The sequence below is a fragment of the Poecile atricapillus genome, chromosome 4 (genome assembly GCF_030490865.1).
Source record: "Poecile atricapillus isolate bPoeAtr1 chromosome 4, bPoeAtr1.hap1, whole genome shotgun sequence".
NCBI lineage: Eukaryota > Metazoa > Chordata > Aves > Passeriformes > Paridae > Poecile > Poecile atricapillus.
Genome location: NC_081252.1, coordinates 44,236,405 through 44,250,586, shown reverse-complemented (window position 1 = coordinate 44,250,586; position 14,182 = coordinate 44,236,405). Strand labels below are relative to the sequence as shown.

At 44.5% G+C, this 14,182-nt stretch overlaps 1 protein-coding gene across 4 annotated transcripts in view; it reads right to left on the bottom strand.

Moving 5' to 3' along the window:
- STOX2 (storkhead box 2) overlaps nucleotides 1–14,182 on the bottom strand; it is a 141,863-nt gene that overhangs the window by 104,688 nt on the left and 22,993 nt on the right. The window lies entirely within an intron of this gene.

Genomic DNA, 14,182 nt, shown 5'->3' with positions numbered 1-14,182 from the left:
ATATTAGCAAAAAGGTTTTTCACCCATAGGGCATTGGGAAGTGGTCACAGCACCAAGCCTGATAGAGTTCAAGAAATCTTTGAATATTCTCCAGCACCTCTGGTGTGAGTCTTGGGGGTGGTCCTGTGCAGGGCCAGGAGTTGGACTCGATGATACTAATTCTTTAACTCTTATATGCCCCTTTCAGGTACTGGAAGGCTGCTCAAAGGTTTCCCCAGAGCCCTCTGTTCTCCAGGCTGAACTCTCAGCCTGTCCCCACAGACGTGCTCTAGCTCTCCAATAATTTTTACGGCCGTCCTCTGGACCCACTCCAACATGTCCACGCCTTTACCGTGCTGCCGATCCCAGAGCTGGATACAGTACTGCAGGTGGGGGTCTCACGGGAACGGAGTAGAGGGGCAGAACCAGCTCCCCTCTTCCCTTCTGCGGAGACGATCTTCATCTTTGAAGAGACCGGATCCGGCTGCGGTACCATCCTCCGGCGCTGGTGGTGCGCCCGCGCCATCGCCGCGCCTGGAGGGGCCTCTAGCGGCTCCCGCCGGGCGCTCCTGGGGCGCGCACCGCGCTCCCGGGCACCCCTGCCCTGCCCTGCCCTGCCCTGCCCCTGCCCTGCCCTGCCCTGCCCAGGCTGCCGCAGTCGGTGAACACGCAGCAGCAAAACCAGTCTGTGCTGGCGAGGATGCCGAGCCACCCGCGGCTGCCGTCAGTCCCGCGCCCACCGGGCACCAGCTTTGGTGCTTGCCAAGGCTTTGCCGTCCCCACCTATGGACGGCCCAGCCCCTGACCTCTGGAAGAGGCACCCCAGCAACTGGAGGGCCAGCATGCTTGGGGTGAGCAAGCTCCAGTCGGCCCAGGAAACTCTGATCTTATTTTTCTTCCGGTTTCCTGCAATGAAACCTGGATTTGCAGCATGATCTGGGTCCCCTCGTACAGTATGGCAACATTCACCCATCGATTTGGAGAAAGGGGGTAACAGCGAGGCTGAAGGCTCGGATGACTTCAGGGCTGTATTTGCAGCGTAACAGATAAAGACCCTGCCAGTGTTCCCTGATGGGGAGCCACGCAGGCTGGCAGCAGTCAATTGCTTACGGAAACATTTGCTATGAGAGAATTTCCCACTAACACCAAGTTCAGCACAATCACAATAGAGTCACTTTTTTAACCCCATTTAGAAGTGGAATACCAAAGGGAATGTAAGCCCAGGCCCCACTGCATTCCACTCACTTTCAAGCCCTGTATTATGGATAATGTCACTAAATAAGACTGTTTAGGTGGGAAGAAACCTTAGGAAGTCTGCAGCTTCCTGCCCAAAGTGGGGCCAATCCTGGCTTCATGTGACATTGCGCAGGGCTTGGTTACCTGGGCCTCAAAAACCTCTGGGAACAAAGCTCCAAGAGTCTCTTTAGGCAAGTCATCAATGTGCAATTTTCCTCATGGAGATATTCTTATCATAATATTCTCTCAGGAAATCCCACTTCAGTTTGCAATCCTTGTCCCTTGGAGCTGGTGACACCTTTTCATCAATTTTCCCATAGGTGGGGGCAGGCTGCAGAAAGGTCTCCTGCAAAGTCATCTCCTCAGGGCTGAACAAACCCTTATCCCCCAGTTTCTTCTTCCAGAGCACATGTCACATGCCCCTGGCCATCAGAAACGCAGCCATTTGACTGTTTCACACAATGAGCCACTCATATTCTATAGAAAGTAACAAAAATGTTTAAAATACATGTGACAAGCCACAGGTCCAAATTTCGATAGTTCTCCAACAAAAAGGCAACAAACCTACCAGCTATGCATTTATTTAAAGGAAAGGCAGACAGCAGAGGCCATCTATGTTTAAAAAATTAAAAGCAACCCTCCTTCAAGGCAGCAGAGGGAACCTACTTACCATTTTTCACTTGGCTCTCTGTGAAATACACTTGAACATACTTAACTCCTTGAAAACTTAATGCCTTCGAGAGAAGTCATGCTCCAAAATGCTAGCATGCTTTATACCAAGAGAGTCTTCTGATTCACATACCAACAGGAGTATAATGACCATTTGTTTCAGGTAAATTATTTGCAGGAAGGTCATATTAGAAAGTAACATGCTGAAGTCCCAGAGACTGTGCTCAGTGCCCAGCATTGGGGAACACTACAAGAATGATGAGGACCTTTGTACATATTGATGGGAACAGCAATAATTAAATATTATGAGCTCTGAATACTACTCCCAGGTGAAGGAAGCACAGGAGGTGTATCTGGCCAGCTTGGGAGATTACTCTCGCAGCAGCCCTCCTCCTCTGCTACAGCCACAAGCCACATCCTTGGGCAGAGCTGGTAGGAAGTACCAGTCAGAGCAAGTACTGAGCTCCAGCCCAGCTCTTGTACATGTTCGGGGGCCCTGAAAAGTCACTGCTGCATAAGTAGGAAACACAGCCTCTACGCGAAATTACATTTGTACACACATTTGAGTTGACACAGTCAAGAGCTGCCACCCAAATGCTGGCACACAGCACCCCAGCTCAGGGACACCAAAAAAACCAGATTCAGCTGCCTTTTAGAAATCTGGGAAGCTGACACCAAAAACACCCAACCAGACTGGTTAGCTGGCTATTCCACTCCTCTACATCAGAATCAGGATTTCCAGCCTCCTCCCCAAGTAAGCTGGAAAGATGAGCTGTCACCACGACAGAGCTGCATAGAGATATGATGAAATCACCAGCAAGGCTCCCATTGACCTCAGGTAAACTCTAGAACATACCACAACAGGCTCCAGAGAAACTCAACAAAGACAAAAATTAATATCACTACTCTTGGATAAGAAAAAAAGTAATTTATTGTTATTTTCCCATACATTTCTGGGGACATCACTTGGAAGCTTCTCTCCGACTAATGGCTAATGACTTTTTTTTCCCCATTGGTTATATTTCAAAGGTAAAGCCATCACACTTATTTAGACCAAGAAGGTATCAGAACAGTCACTGAACAGTGCAGACTCTTTGAGAACTACAGTTGATCTGGAAGACACGTCTTTATTGTTTCAGCTGCAATCAGTCGTTATTTTTCAAACTAACCAGCACAGGAAAAAAAAAATCTCCATTATTCCTCAGCATGCCAAAGCATACTTGAACTGCTTCAACATGCTATGCTGGAATTAAAACAAAGAATTATTTCAGGTTTGTTTTAATTCATTACTAATGTGTCAACTGTTTTAGGATCCTTTGCCAAGAGCAGCTACCCTTTGCTGAGAGCTAATGAAGTTAAGATCAAAAGCACTGTGTCCTGGACCAGAGCAATGTCAGGGATCAGGTGGAACTGCAGGGCTGAGCAGTGCAGTGCATGGTGCCTGGTAGAGATGTGATGTTTAAAGCATGGACCAGAAGTGAATTGCAGTTTAGGGTGGTTGCTTACTGTACAAGATTGACTTTGCCAGGTTAGCTACTTTCTGCTTGGCTACCCAGGAGGGTGTACAGAGATCAACAGCATCTATCAGCAGCAGGTCACTTCTCAGCTGGTGTTAACCACTACCTCTGTCTCTGCTTGAGACTCTTGCAGGAGGAGTCAGCTAAGCATCAAGTATGGTTACAAACAGGATGTGCATGGTATGGGTAAGAACGCTGTGTCCCAGGTCTGCAAGGGTGAGCTGCAGTGCTGGGGAGCAGCAGGGAGCCCTCCTCCCTCAGATTCCAGAGATCTCTACAGCCCAACATCACACAGGCTGGACAGCGGATACAGCTTGCTGATCCCCTGTCACCCCTGCAGCTCTGCACTTCTTGGAGTGCTTTGGGAAGAGGCTGTGAGGCACTGATGCCCTGCCAGCTTTGGAGGGAACAGCCAGGAGGTAATGAATTCAGTGTCAAGGGCAGCAGCAAGGCTGAAGCGAACAAAGATGAATTGCACCCTGTGCACAAGAGGCTACCAAAATGCTTTGAGAATGACCCAGTGCACCACGACAGGGAGACAATCTGAACACAAACACAGCAGATCAGTGGAGAGATTTCCACCTGCACAAGCATGTTCACAACACAAGAGGTGTCACAGCACCCAGCCTGAGCTGGGACCTGGCTACAAAGGGCTGGCAACCAGGGTGCTAATTCATAATGCATCCGTAAACACCTTTATTTCTCTGGAGCTACATCAAGGTCTGGAAGCAGAAAAAACAGTTACTCCAAACCAAAACTTGGCACAGTGCCTCTGCTTGTGATTATTTAAGAGCCAACACATTCCCAGAACAGTTAATAGCTCTGTGCTCTGCTCAGAAAGAAGGACTCCACAGAAACAAAAGTGGAATAAAGAGAGAGGCAGCAGTGAGCAGTGGCACCAGAACACCAAAGTTACAAACCAGTTCAGAAATGGGTCAGGAATCGATGACACAAAGCTTCTGCAAGGACCCCCAAAGCACAGACTAGGAGGGTATCATAGGCACAGTTCAAAAGGCAGCTATTCCCTTCTGCTATCAGCTCTGAGGCTTCAGATGGAGACTTTGCCCAGTCTGGGAAATAACCCTTTCAAACAAAAGGCAGGCATATTTGGCACAGAGTCTGAGGAAGCAAGAAACAAGAGCCAAAAGACATTTGGAATCATGATCTATAGGGAAAAACTCAGTTGCTTAAGAGGTTACAGAAGTGGCAAATACATCCTGAGAATATATAGAGACCTGAGACCAGATAACTGTTTGAAAAGGATGGTCAACAATTGTTCTATTGCACAAAGAAGAACAAAACCTTACTATACACCTAAAAATTTTTGAGGGTATCATGAAAATATTTTTTTCATGATGAGTAAAGGAGAGCATTTTTTTCATGGAGAGTAAAGGCCTAACATAGGATTTGTTGATGGGTTGTGAAATCACCTTCATCAGAGGTTTTGAAGATAAACATCTAGCCTTCTCAGGGGCAAGGAGATGGATTAGAAGATATCCTTAAGTTGCTTCTGGCCCTGAATTTCTAAGAGTATTCCAGTTCCATTGGTATGCCCTTTCTTGACAGTTTTATTATTAACCTTAAAAAAACAACCAAAACAACCTTGTCCTTCATTGACTTCTGTGATGTCAATTCTCATTTTCTTCCTTATTTTATTTAATCAACAGATTGTACACCTCTATATCAAACTACAGGGAAAAAAACTTCCTGTGGTCATACATATAATGGATATGACAGACACAAAAAACACCAGCCCTGCCAGCTTTAAAACTAAATACATTGATTTATTCTATGATAGCATACCCTTGAGACTTGCACAACACCCCCAGATACTAGCTTTTCAAAAACAGAGAATTTTGCTGAGCAGCAAAAAGTCAGAGGTGATGGGCAGCAGCGGATAATTGAAAGATTTAAAACTAATATGTAATAGTCAGAGCTGTTTCCTGTTTCCAGAGGAATTTCCTGTTTCCAGACTATTTAAAGAAAATCCTGACAACAGAGGGTTTGGGGTTGGGTCTGTTTCCTATTAATGCCAATGAAAATAAATTAATAGGGCCAGTGTTCCTGAGCTTGTTCTTTGGAGAGGAGTGGCCTCTCATTTGCAAGGCACACAGATCACCCCACTGCCAGGTCCCTCAGTGGCTTAGCACCAAGTGATGGAGGATGAAGAGAAAGTTGTGGCACTGGAAGGCCCAGCAAGCACCCACAGCCTCTGCAAGAGGGCTCTGCCATCACCCTCTTCTTTCAGTTCATGCCATAAATACAGAGGTCAATCCAGACTGACTAATAGGAACACAGGAGCAGCAAAGAGCCCTACAGCCAGCTAAAAATCTCAACCACCGCAATTATTTTAATGGAATACCCAAAGACTTCTTTTCTCCAAACACAAAGCTGGATTCTTTTCATTCCAGTTGTTTTTGCTGTAAGGAGGGGAAAGTAAGATTTTAAAAAAATAAATTCCTAGATTGTTCACTTGTGGAGTATTTCGGTCATGCTGTCATTTTAGTGGTTTTCATCTCTGCTCCAGGGTAGTTCAAACAGCTAAAAAAACAGGGTGGAAAAATCTGTACTGAAAGGTGCAGCCCTGCTGGAAACTGCAGGAGAGCTCTGACCTCCTCATTGTAAAAAAGCTTTGACATTGGAAGTGCACCTGCTTTGTACACTGTGCATTTTGAAAATGTGAAGTTTTCATAGATCTTAAATAGCAATAAAATTCTTTTTATTTTTTTTCTTTATTTATTTAAGTTACATTTGCAGGTTTTCAATGCTTAAGAAGCAAAATTCTGTCCAGGTTTGGTCTTGAACTAAAAAAGAATACATTTGTACTGTATTGCATCAGGATTTCACAGGGATTTGTGAAAGAACACCAAAGTGACTGGTTTGCAGAGGGGTGAGCTGGGCCCAGGACTTTCACACAGGAGATCATGAAGATAGAGGGAAGCTGGTGCTTACTTGGGGACAGAGCCAGGCGGTGTGACATCCACCTCTGCTCAGCTCACACATGCACAGGCCTGCAGCTGGGGACCCTTCAACGGCAGGAGAGGTAAAAAATACACGAGGTATTTCTAGGGATGGAAGCAAGGTAGCCTGTGAGCAAGGTTCTGTTTCCTTCTCTCCAAGTGCCCACTTTATTCTTCCATACATAAAATGACACAGGGCTCAAAGCTGCACACTCCTAGTTTTCATTTTAATCAATGAACAAAAACACCAGGGCTCTGAAATTTTCCTGATCTACAAGTAGAGAGCAGAACCTGAGAAGTTCCACCAGTCTTCATAACACAAGAGTTTCCTGATGCTCCTCTTACTCCTGACTCCACAGGAACACACAGTCTTGCCCATCTGCCAGTTAGGCAAAGCACATTTAAGCAGGCACAAGTTTCAGGGAGAGGAAAGGAGTGGGACAGGGCTGCCACTAAATACCCTTCAAATCCTTGCGTCACTCCTGTGATTAAGGGAACCGGAAAGATTTGTTATGGGGAAACATGAGGGATGCCCAAATCCAAAGAGGGGAGCAGGTGGCAAAGACAAATGGGTAGAGGAGAGGGGATAAGGTTTTTTCCTAGCTACCGCTTCACATGATGCAGGGTTACACATAGTGGTGGTTTTGCAATGCTTGTTCTGGATGAGAGCATTTTTTTTAAAAAAATGTTGCTTCAGATATTTGCAACATTGAAATTAAGCATTATTTTGTTATTGGTATTATCTCAGCTGTGGAATATTTGGGGCATTTGAGTCAATGTATAGACAAGTGTCAAAAGGATTGAAAAAACAGATTTCCTGCCATTTTTCACATTGAAACAGATGCTCAATGGAAAGTGGCCTTTTCACCCCAGCTGCCAAAACCCAAATTGCCTATTGCAAAACCCTGATCCATTTTTCCTGGACAATTTTTCCACCTGTTTCCTGGTAGGTAATGACACCCAAGAGCAGGGAAACAACAGCGTTTAAGGGTCATGGTCATAGCACTACCCACATGCATCTGTGTGAAGTCTGTACTCCAGGTCCATTGCCATGGCAGATGCTTTTACCCCATCACACTCCCACTTTGGATTTCTGCAGACCCAAAAGAAACCCATCCTCACCACAAGCAATTTGCCAAGGATAGCCTTCCTGCTGCTGCCATCAAGGAGGGCTCACATGGAAATCAGCAAAATGACACTTTGGCAACATCAGCTTCCTGAGCCTGCTCAGAAGTGGCCCCTCCATGTGATGGTCTACAGAAAGGCTGCCCCGAGCAGCCCCAAACACAGAAACCCCGGGTTAACATGAGACTCTCTTTCTAGCACCCTCAATAGCTCAGTGGTTTTTTCTGCTCTGGAATTTCAGAGTTGGCCAGGCACAACCAAGCTAAGGACACACAAGAAGGTTTACAAAATATTTTCACAGAGGCATTTGATTTTGTTCCCACCAGTTACAAGACCTACTTGCAGCCAGCAGCTACCACAGAGCTTGCCAGAGTTGTCATGATCAGAGCATGCAGAAGCTGTAAACATTACTGCATGCATTTCACAGAGACTATGGTATTTGCCATGATGCCGTAGGACTCTCAGTGTGCAACCACAGCAGCATTCCCAGGATCTCAGGACTTGAAAAGGTATAGAGCTTGGGGTGTGTTTACTCAGCTCCATACCATTAAAAATGCTAAAAGACAAATTCTTACCTCCTCACTCACGCTCCCTCCCTGCAGATGAATACCAAGATGGCCACATCAAGCCCCCAACAGCATCACCAAGAGCCATGTGAGGCATTTCCTACCAGAGAAGGACCAAAGCTGCCTCCTGAGCTGCCCTCAGAAACAGCAGACATTGAAACAAGCTTGCAGAATCATGACCAAAAGTCAGGATTAATATAGCACAAGCAGCAGTAAGCTATTCAGCAATGTGAAACATCAAACCTCCAAGACCTGCAGTCATTCAGAAACCCTGGAAAAAGGTAAAATTAGCTCAGATTTCAAAAGCAGCAAAGCAAGTGCAAGCTTGACAGCAAGCATTCTGTAGTTCCCGACCTTTGGAAAATACTGGAAGAGGTATTAAGCAGGGGGAAAAAAATTTAAAATTAGTACATGCCTAGACTGCCTCTACCCTACTGTTTTACAACTTCCCCAACATACCTCTGCCATGAGGTGGAGGTGGCTGGCAGGGATAAGTAAAGAGAGCTCCTGAGGTCAGCAGTAATAACCTAAGTGACATGACTAATGAGAGCAGAAAACAGTAAGCCTGGCTTACACGCTCACCTTCATCATTGCTAACACCAGTGGGAAGCATTTGCCAAGAATAATCTGGTCTAGACCACAGCAAGGCATGGAGCTGCCACCATACTCACTTCACTGGGAGAAACGTATGCAGAGGAACCAGAAAGGATGTTTTCTTTCCAATGTCAAAATCATAGACCAGAGCAAGTTTCTCCAGTTCTTGGTACGTAAGCTGTCTCCCACATAAAACAAATGAGGACATCAGGTATTAAACTGAGGGCTTGCTGAATGGGAAATTTTAAGTGTGGGATGGTGCAGGGTTTTCCTCCCTCATCATATACAACTAGTGGTCTGGATCCTGCATATTTCTGGCTTTTTGCACTGTGATTTAATGCTACAGTGACTTCAGTCAGAATTAGTAAGACAGCTTGCACACCTAGAAAATATTTAAAATGCAGTATTTAAAAACAAATTCTGGGTTTAGGCATAACTAAAAAAAAAAATAAAATAAAAATCAGAGTATGTAGGCTAGGTGCTTGAAAAAGCTAGTGCGAGCTGTTCTAACACCATGAACTTCTTGGTGCACAAATAATTCCCAAAACCTAGGTACCTGCAGACCACATGCTGAATCTAGATCCAATTTATTTGGGCCATTCAGATAAAAAAGAAATTGCTTATGGCATAAAACCAAATACAGGGTCACTTCCACTTTGTTCTTTCACAGCTAAACCAATTTCATTTTATGTACTTAAACTTTTAATTGCTGTTGAGATACCATTTACATTTAATAGCTTCCATTTCACATAAAAGCTGTGGCAGTCAATGGAAGAGACAACAGCTCTATGGAGCAGAAGGAGGGAAGATGGTGGCTTACACACACAGAAAAGATATTAGAATCATCTCCACAAAACAGGAGAAACAGCAATGAAACTGGAAAAGGAAAAAATGCAGAAGGGGAAAAGCAAATAATATGTCAGGTAGGTTACAGTACACAGGAAAATGGCCAGGCTGAAACTAGCTCACAGACAGCTGGAATGCTTCACTAGTCAGACTTTTTTCAGCTCGCATAAAAGAAATTCATATTTCAGCTGTTTAAAAGAGAAATCTGTGCTGTCCATTCTATCTGGAGGCCATAACTTTGTTACTGGAAGATACTGCTTTTGGCAGAAACTGGAAAGAGCTCTGAAATCAAATATCTATTTGCTTGTAAATTCAAGGGCACTAAGAACCACTTACACTTAAATATTCATTTTACCTTTGTGCCTATATTTGTATCTGTGCAAAACTTTTGGACCACCATTATCTCCCCAAAATTTTCACTGAGTAACATGTGACTCTGCAGCCAAGTTGTTCCTTAAAAACATTATAAAAATCACATGACTTTGAAGATCAGCTCCAACACCCCTTAAAGTGATTGCCTGGCACTTTCTGGTGAAGCAGCCTTAGAGCCAGAAGACTAAGGAACAACTAATGACAGCATTGAAACTGTCTCCTCCTACATGTGGTTTCTACACTGAGACCAGAACACACTGCATACTTTTTAAATCCAAGGCATAAGCCTTTGCCTATAGGCTTGGTAGAATTAGTGTTATGCTATGACACAATACAATTCTTAATAGAAGTGCTCCATATTGCACATTTTTCTGAACTACTGGTTTATTTTCAAGGTTTGAACGTTTTCCTTTTAAACTTCAAAATTTAAAATAGGTATCGATATTGTAGATATATTAGCTACTATATGTCTGTCTATCTATTTATCTGTTTATCTGTTCTCTCAGAAGGTCAGAACACCTCTGGACAGCACACACACATTGCTATCAGCCCTCTGGGGCTCGTTTAGCCTGCCTCCAAATTTTGAAGTCTACTCCAAAGCAGATTCTGCCTGGGATAAATTTAATCCTGTAAAAAGTAGTAACAACATGCTATCCATGTTCTCAGAGTGTGCCTTAGGACCCCAGATCTGAAAATTAATTCACCAGTAGTTTGCTAAGGAAATAGAAACTGGTATTCCCACAGCCTGTGACTTGCTTCCCATTCCATCCAGGGTAACAGGGGCACCAATATGCCTTGACCCAGACCCACGCAGCAACTGCTCAGGGCTGACGGATGTGGATTTCACCACATACCTGTGACAACAGTTTACATGGATTAGCTGGTTTGACTCCTCTTTTGAAATATGAATACATCTTGAAACTACCTAGGAAGTGGCACTGCCTGTGTATCCAGGCTCCCTGGTCAGAAGAGAAAAACGTTGATTGCTTTATTCAGGTTTGAAGCATGGTTTTCCCCTGCAAGTTCTCATTCCCTTCTCCCCCTCATTTTTTGAGGTGGCCAGCTGACTAACGCCAGTTGTATTTGCCACTCTGTAGGTCACAGCCCAACTGGCCAGGCTGGCAGCACTGCCCATACAGATATGAGAAGTCCAGGTCTCCCCAACATGGGTGTTCCCACTGCATGGTCAGACAAACTGATTACAAGTAGTAGGCCAAATAATTAAATAGCAAGCTCATATTTGGTGCTTTTTATCCGTACACTCCAAACACATTAAAAGAGAAGCAGTGTATTATTACTGTTATTGCTGTTTGCTGTATGGGGAAACTGAGGCACGGAGAGATGAATTTCCCTATTAGGTTCACCTAGTGGGTTGAAACAAAGCTTGGGAGGGGACCTGTTAGCACAAGTTTGAACCTAAATAGCAAAGAAAATGAAGTTATTATCTGCATTCCATCAACTGCTCTACCATATGGTTAGATGTGGGCATGAGTCCAAGCAAAGCACCCAAATGACTCCTCCAGCTCTAATGCAACAAACAAAACCCAAAACTTACATCCACATATTAATCAGTGTAATCCCTTAAGCTTTGCCTGCGTTTCTGCTGACACTACCTTATGAGGATCTATGCTGAAAAATTTAATGAAGGACAAACCCAGCAGATGAGCACTGTCTCTAATGCTACATATACCTGATCCCATCTTCCCAAAGCTCTCAGCTTCCAAGAGGGATTTTTTTCCTTTGACTACAGGCTCTTTCCATTCCTGGTAATGTGGTACTTTACAGTGTACTTTAACAAAGCATTTGCTAAGAGCACCTTGGTTCCTGATTACATCTCCAGCACGTGTCAGGAAGATACGGCACACACTAATTACTCTTTATCTGAATCAGAGATTCTGAGATTTAACAATTCAGAGTCTAAGACACAAGAATGAGCAAGTCTTCTGTTATTAAATATTGTACAGCTTACCAAATAGAAGAAAAAGGAAATGAAAACCAGATATAAATGGCCTTCGTTTCCTTTGAAAACTGCTTTGTTCTGCTGCCCCACTGCTTGAAGTAGATGAACTCATGTACATCAAGAAATGAGGAAAACGAGCCAAGGGGTGAAGGCTTTACATGGGTGCCCTGTGCTGACGGGCTACATAAGCAGAGATTTTGTGTATGTTTAAAATTACATTTTCTTGGGCTTCTGCTCTCAAATCTTGAATCAAGCAGCCCTGGATTGCAAGTTCTGCCCTTGAAGACCTGCCAGAAGGCCTCCAAGTAGAAGCAGGAAGAAGACAAAAGGACATACCATGATTGCTCCATTGACTCTGAAATCAGACAAGTGTGCCCAAACCAGAGTGAAAGCAGCTTCATGTCCTGCATCCAGGGGCTTCTTCTACTCTGTATTTTAAGGGTGTGGGCATTTTACCCAAGAAACAAGTGGTGACAATTTTAACTGTGCATCCATGCTAGAAAAAGCAGGTACAATGACAAAAGGCTGTTTCTACATGAAAGCTTACTTTTTATGTCCTCCATAAATTTGCAGACACCCTGGCAAGTAATTTCTGAAATGTTTTTTTTTTTATTTTCTTACAAAGGTCAGCATAAGAATTTAACCTCACTGACATGCAATGTCACACCATGGATAAGTCCATCAGAGCTGTTATAAAATATTTCATTACCAGGTTAGGATGCTGTTTATTTCCTAGACTAGACTAAAATGTGGGAGCACCCTTATGTAGAAAGGTGCTCACCTGCCTTAGACCAGAAGGGCAAGACAAGACGAACCAAGGGGAACAACAAAATCAGAGCAGTTGTGTCAAGGCTGGGCATTGACAGAGAGCTGGACCTTCTACAGAAATGGCATCTCCACACAAAGGAATGAAGGTATCCAGTGGAGACAACCACTGAGGGTATTTCAATATAGCAAAAGTAAGGCCCAGCCAACCCAGAAAGACATTGCAGACACACACAAGCGAGCCTTTCCTCACCAGCTTGATGGGCAAGGGTAAGGCAGGGAACAATACCTGGCAGACAGGAGGAAAATGAGGTAGAGCCTGGAGCAGCTGAAAGAGTTGTACCAAGGGGCAGCGACAGCAAGTACCCAGTGCAGGTGAGCCAATGGTTGCACAGGCTGAAGGCCTGGGGGAAACAGGGATGTGGTATATGTACACGTGTGTGCGTGCCTGGGTCAGGTGAGCCGGCAGGAAAGAGGTCTCAGTGATGATGGCAAGAGGTAATTATAGCCTGCAAAGGTTGAAGCTCGTAAAAATGGAATTAGATTTCCTCGAAAGTTTGTAGCCGCGGATTTTGCACGCAGTCTGGACGCGAGGGATGAGCAGGAGACTGAACAACTACTCGCTGTGTGTCCAAATGGGATAGGGCAGGCAAAAATTGTGAAGGGATTAAGAAAAGGTGTTTGGGAAGGAGGCTCATACCACCAGTAAGCTACTGAGAGGAGCGTCAAGAGAAAGGCAATGAAAGACTAAGTGGGAAGCAATGAACAAGGAAGAGCAGGTGAGCAATATGGAAAGGGTAGCCAAGACCATGGAGCAAGCTGGCATACAGCAGGCAAGGAACTGGACTGGCAAGATCCAACAGGAATCTGCAGGGTAGGCCAGAAAAGAGGCAGGGAGAACTGAACCAAGGGCGAGCAGGACATCCGGAGAGGTCAGTGAGGATCAGGGGCTAAGGAAGAAGGAGGGTTGAAAGCAGAGCAGTCAAATACAGATAGCGAAAGGTCACAGTGGCCTGGCCAAGAAACGGTGTTGAGGCAGAAAAGATGTGAAGATAAATCAAAGTTCAAGGAGAAAAGTTTTGTCGTGCACAGCAGAAATACTGTAGGGAAGAGAGAGGAAAAACCCCAGAACTTTTATATATCATTGATATCAGAACCCCAAACAGACATAATCCACAGGCACAAGTCAGGTGTTTATACAGGTGTTTTACCTTCTGCCTGAGCCTGAAATACTTCAGACCAAACATACACATTTTACAGGGTATGATTAAACTCTGCTCTCCTTCCCACCCCTCTGCAGAGGAAAACCAAAGCCTGCCAAGATCCCTGTTACTTCATAATTTCCTTTCTTACTACACCATGAAACTAAACTAGCACAGTAACAAGATTCAGAGAGAGCTGTGTTTATTTCCCTTTGCTGTGTAGGACACAGTCCAGCCAGAACAACGACAATAATTATTTCCTACAATTATTACCACATTTCACACCCTTTCCTCTGGGTTATGAGAAGCAGCACCCCTTCCTTGACAACAACTACAGTGAGCTTCCTTCCTCACCAGAGACCTGCTGATGGTTTCATCTTTATGGGTTTTT